The following is a 6,051-nucleotide window of genomic DNA, read 5'->3' as shown; positions in this document are numbered from 1 at the left end:
TGACCACCCATGCTAAGATTATAAGGCTGTCAAGTAATGCCTCCCTCATGTAGTAACATTTCAGCTGAAACCTAAAGGATAAGTGGGGACCAGACACATGGAGTATATGAAAAGCTTTTCAGGTATGAAATAGCATGTAAGAGGAACTGCAGCTAAGAAGAGAAGAGTGGCTTTGAGGAACTGCAAGAAGGGCAAAGCTATCAGGGTTGAGGAGGAGGATGTGGGGCTGGAGAAGCCAGATTAGACAGATGCTTAAAGGCAACATTACAAATTTCAGTCTTGATCCTATGTGCAACGTTTAAAGCAAGGTAATAAGATGAATTAAAAAAATTACTGATTACAATCTAGAGCAGGGTTGTCTAGTAAAAATATATTGCAAACCACATAGGACATTTGAATTTTCTATTATTCACATTTTTAAAAGTGAAAAGGAACATATCAAACTATTTTTACTGATAGATTTTACTTAACCCAACATACCCAAGCCATCAGGTCATTATCATATCAACATAAAGGTTCATGGACATCTTACATTTCTTACATTCAGTGTGTATTTTAAACTTACAACACATCTCAATTCAAACCCACAGCATTTCCAGTGCTCAGTAGCCCCATGTGGCTGGTGGCTAACATCCTGGACATGAAGAATAAACTGGGGGTGTAGGGTGCAGGGGTGGGAGCAGAGAGCTCAGTTGAGAGATTACTGCAGAAGTCCCCATGAAGTAGGTGTTGCTTGCATTAGGCTAGTAACAATAATTTCTAACAGGCTGGTAACAGAGAGTGAAAGGATTTCAGAATAGTTTGGAAGGAGTTAAGAATAACAGAAAGCAAGGAATGTGAGGAAAAGCATTAAATATCTTCTCTATATATATTTATATCTTCTTAAATATAAAAGGTAAAATACAATAAAAAATAAATCATAGGAAAATTCTAAGACTGTTACTAATTAATGCTTTTGATCTTAAATTTCCTTTTTGTAGAAGAGGCTTACCAGGATATATAATTTCACTGTCATGATTTTATTATTTTCTTTTTTATACTTACTTTCATTTTTGATCAACTGCTTTTCTGACTTTGTTTGCTTCAAAATTCCTATTTCTTTTTTCATCTGCATAGTTAATTCGACTTGATTTAACAGATATTACTGAATGACAGACTTGTGCAAAGCTTTGTGCTAGACACTGGAATGATAAAAAATAAGAAATGAAGCCCATATTAAGAAGTTAAGTCTAATATGTGAGACCTAAAACATTTACTCTTTTACTATCAATTGTTTTTGCTGGGTTTTGTTTGTTTCTTTGGTTAGGGGTGACAAAAATCCCACTAGACAGCTTAACTTGTACAATTTGAATCAAAAATCCAGAAAAAATAAATAAAAGGAGCTGAGTCTTTATTATGTTAGTACACAAAATAAATGAAACTTTCTATCAACTATTACCTTGAGATCATGTAAATGTATTTTCAAATGATCTGATAATGGAAACATGATTTACAACATGAGAAACTTCTAACAATCAAAGACTTAAAGGCACTGCATTGTATATCCCCTAGACTCGGTTCACATGAATGAACAAAACAGTAGGTCCAAAATGCAGTCCCCAAACACCTTCTTCAGATGGAGACTTTGATAATTGCCTGTGGTAAAACAAACAAACAAGCCCCCCACCCCCACCCCCGCAACACACACACTAACTTTTGTTCTTCATCATATTGGATGGTCATTTTTGTCCATTTTTCTCCCATGATGATGATTCCATTTTTTTAAAATATTTTTGTTTATTTCTAGGAGAGAGAGAGAGACAGCGTGAGCAGGGGAGGGTCAGAGAGAGAGGGAGTCACAGACTGAAACAGGCTCCAGGCTCCGAGCCGGCAGTCAGCACAGAGCCCGACGCGGGGCTCGAACCCACGAACCACGAGATCATGACCCAAGCGAAAGTCGGACGCTCAACCGACTAAGCCACCCAGGCGTCCCGATGATTCCATTTTATATACTTCAGTTATTATGAAAATACTCCAATCCACACGATAGCAGACATTTCCATTCTTGCATACGCAGGTTCTGCAGGGAGATCCGGCCATGTTCACACTGAGCTGCTAAGCCTCAAAATGCCACCACCATCCAGACAAGTTTTTCTGATAGCATAGGCAGTGTCATCAGCTAGGCAGGGGTCACTGGCTCAGTGGGGGAAAACAATGCCTTTCCAAGGTGGCTGTACTTACAGCTCAATTTGGAGCAACTGAGTGGCCGGTAATCTAATTCTCCTTCCAGACACTGGCACTGCTGGCAGCTCTGAGTCCAACTGTCTCCACTTTGATACAGCTTGTGTCCATTTTGATCTAAATATTGACTCATGACACTGGTGTCATACTTTGGGCAACAGAAAAGGTCAATGTTTGGATTCAAGCAATCACAAGCTGTCTACTGGCAGAGTGTCTTTCGGTCCACACGGGAATGGAGAGAACACCTGTTTTCTTTCACAGTCTACACCTGCCCTTTGCACTTCAGTCCTCCTCCATGTAGGCAGTCACCAGAGCAGGAGGGCCCAGAAAGACAGAGGCAGTCAAACCCCCCTGCCAGGTTGATGGAGGCAGAATCATTCCAACAGGTATAAGTTCTTAAGGCACATTCATCAATGCCAATACAGGTCTCCTCAGACAGTTGAATAGGTCCCATCATCATAAAAACCACTTCTGCACTCACAGTGGTACTACCCTGGCTGGTTAACACAGCAGGAATAATTGTGGCACTCAATGGTTTCCCCTGTACATTCATCAATATCTTTTTCTCAGTGGCTTCCTATGAATCCAGATGCATTTGTTAAGAGCCACAGATATTCTGTATTTGCTGTCCTCCTGGCAGGATGCTCTGCAGATGGTCCCATTCCCCACATAACCCAGTTTGCAGGTGCAGCTGTGTCTTGGCCAGTGTTGGTGCAGATGGCATTCTCATCCCAGTTGTGCGGCCTGCCCATGGCCACATTCATCATACTCTGTACAAGAGAAGTCATCCACATGAATGTATCCCGGGACACAGTCACAGTGATATAAGCTGCGCAAGTTTACACACACAGTATTGGCATGACAGTAATGCATCTTAGCTGCACACTCTTCAATACTTTCACAGCAGTCAGAATCTTTCTGGATAGAAATATAATCATTCTCACACTCACAAGTAGCTTTTGTGTTCTAGTTTTTGCACTGTGAGTTTTCATCACATTTAGATCCTTCTGCACAAAAGTTATAACCTCTACTGCATGTGATTCTTTTCTGAGCAGTTCAAAGGAGGGCATGCTTCTGTAGTTCTTTACTGAAACTCCACCTCAGCATTCCCCGCAGCTTTTTAGCTAAAATCCGCTGACTTTCTGCAAGGACTTTTGCTCCACAGACACATTTTGGTCAGCAGACTTTACAGCACTGAACAGCAACATGCATGAGGAGGGTTCCTGGGGAACAACAGAGAAGGCTAGGACAGCACATCCTTCAACATTCCACAGCACCTTGTCTGCATGTGCAGTTCCTATAGTGATCACCATCAACCCAGGAGACTTGGTGCCTATAGAGTGGTCCACTCATTTGGCAGGTCTTCTCGCAATGACAGTTTTCCAAATGACTAAGTCTTGTTGCTGCATAATTTAGTTTTGTAGGCATCTTGGCCAAAAGCCTCTGTAAGTACACTATTCTTTGCACCACGCCTAAGGAATCACTGCAAGTTGGCAAGGGTGATTCAGGTTCAGACACTGTGTTATGTATCCATTTCGCATAAAGATGATATTCTCATCCCAGATGATTCCTTTGAATAGATCATGCTTTTGGTTTTGCTGACAAATGCGATCTTGTGCCACTGTCCACCTGCCATCCAGTACAGAAAGGTTTCAGTCCTGGGCTTCCTCTTATGTTTACAGTGGTATCAGATCTCTCTCTGAAACCATTGCTCTTCAATTCAAAATAGCTGTGTTCCAGTTCTCAAACGGACAGTGTCACTCCTAAAGCTAATGGTTTCTGCTGCACAGTGGCCAAGAAGAATGACTCTTATTCCAGAACAGCTGACTCAATTTCTTACTCATACGAGGGGCTGCATGGATCTCTCTTTGTACACCTTGCCTTCTCCAGGTTTCCTCAGTTCATGTCCCCTTCCCACACCTTCAAAGTCAGCAGTGTAGCATCTTAGAATCTCTGCTTCTATCTTCATGCTATACTTCTCTTTATCTTGTCTTCCCTGTTTCACAATAGTTTCCAGTTTCCAGTTTCATCCAGAACATTCTCAGAGAATGTGTACACCCCTATTTTTGGCAGAATATCTGATCATTCCATCAGGGTCAGTCAGAAAGACAAAATCAATGTAGGTATTTTGAACAAAAATAGGGTTCAACATTGGGAAAGAAGGACTTACCAAACCGTTCAAAGGGCTAGGAGAGCAAATGTCAGGGAAGTCCCTGCAAGCTTTCAGGAAATCTAAAAGTGCAAGAACATCAGGAAAGCTGCTTCCATTGACTTTAGCTGCTTTACCAAAGTGTTTTTCAGGAGGATGTTTGGAAGCCACTGGTAAAACTTCACATTAACCATCTCCAAGTCTTCACCTGTCTTCCTGTGGCTGCCAGTGAAGAAATAGGGATTTTTTTTTCCTTTTTATATTTTGAGGAAAAACCTCTCATGAGAGAATCTAACCCGAAACCCGCTGGTGAGGGATTCTGGCAAATGTAATTCCCAGGATCCTTCCCCACAATGAAAGGGAGAATATAGAAAGTGGGGAGGCATGAAGTTAAGTTGAAATATACAACCACACATATTGTTGGTTCTGAGATAAAATATTGTATGGCTATTAGCCTCAAATACTCAATTTTAATTTTGTACTCCTCCCAAAATTTTCATTTAGATTTCTAACATTTATATCCTGAATTGTTTCTTTCACGAGAATCAGAGTGTACCGCAGGGAGTTCAAAGGCTACTAAGCCCTAGAAAAGTATTGAGAGACTGAATATACAAATGGAAAATAGACCATATATAAAAATAGAACTTTGACCCACAACATTCAGCAACTTGCCCAGGAAACCAACCCCTTTATGTACAATAAACAACCCAGGAAGCCAGTCAACTTTAAGTCAGACTATAGGAAGCCAGATTGCTATCTCTAGTGACAATCTAGAATGCTAAATAATAACTTCTGTAACAATCAGCCCCAAATGGCCAGGACTTGATTGATAACTGATAGCTTCCCTACTTTTTGTCCCCACATTCAATTTAGGACAAAGCAGAGAAAGTCAAGCACACACCCTTAACCAATCACATAAGATGCCCCACTTCTAGTTAACCTGCCTACAGCTTCCCCTTTACAACAACCTCCAATCAGGACACACCTGAAGTCTTTCCTTTTTTTCACTCTGAAGCTTTCCCAACTTTTCATTTTTCATTTGGTTGATTTTATTTATTTCTATAGTACTGATCAAGCTAGGATTTGATCTAAAAAGAAACTGCATTTTGCATGGGAAATACTGCATGAATTTCTAGGCACCAATTTTCTCATATATAGCAGGTACTCAGTGCCTGAGTTCTGGAATCAGAAAACCAGACTTCATCTTGTATCATTTTCACTGTCTAGCTGTATTCTTTAGGGTTGTTAAAAGGATTAAACTAGGTGATGGCTATGAACTGCATTATCTAATTTTGTACTATCATTTTCTTCTCTTTCCAATATCATGACCTTCAGCCTGTTCTGCACATAAATTTCCCCTTAATTCATCATCCTTCCTCCATCTGATCCTTCCTTCAGCTCATCTAACAAGAAGCAACCAAATAAACCTTTCTCAATTGCTATCATCTCAGTCCCCTACTCAAAAAACCCCAAGGCCTTTAAAGACATCCATAACTTATCTTTCCACATGTTCTCACACTCTATCTTACAAGAATGACCTTCCAGGCTAGCCATATACACATATTCACTGATCTAGAAATATCCCACAAAATCCCATGCAAATTACCACTTCCCCTCCATTGCTCATTCTGAAACAAACCACACCTTCTTTCTCAATATCTGAATCTTACATTTCATTTACA

General features: G+C 40.5%; 1 pseudogene; it reads right to left on the bottom strand.

Moving 5' to 3' along the window:
• Positions 1-1,046: 1,046 nt before the first annotated feature.
• LOC120237511 lies at positions 1,047-4,563 on the bottom strand (annotated as a pseudogene).
• Positions 4,564-6,051: the final 1,488 nt, after the last annotated feature.

Source organism: Hyaena hyaena, unplaced genomic scaffold (assembly GCF_003009895.1).
Source record: "Hyaena hyaena isolate Hyena2069 unplaced genomic scaffold, ASM300989v1 scaffold_182, whole genome shotgun sequence".
Taxonomy (NCBI): Eukaryota; Metazoa; Chordata; class Mammalia; order Carnivora; family Hyaenidae; genus Hyaena; species Hyaena hyaena.
The sequence above is the reverse complement of the archived record's forward strand: the minus strand, read 5'-3'. Positions and strand labels throughout refer to the sequence as shown.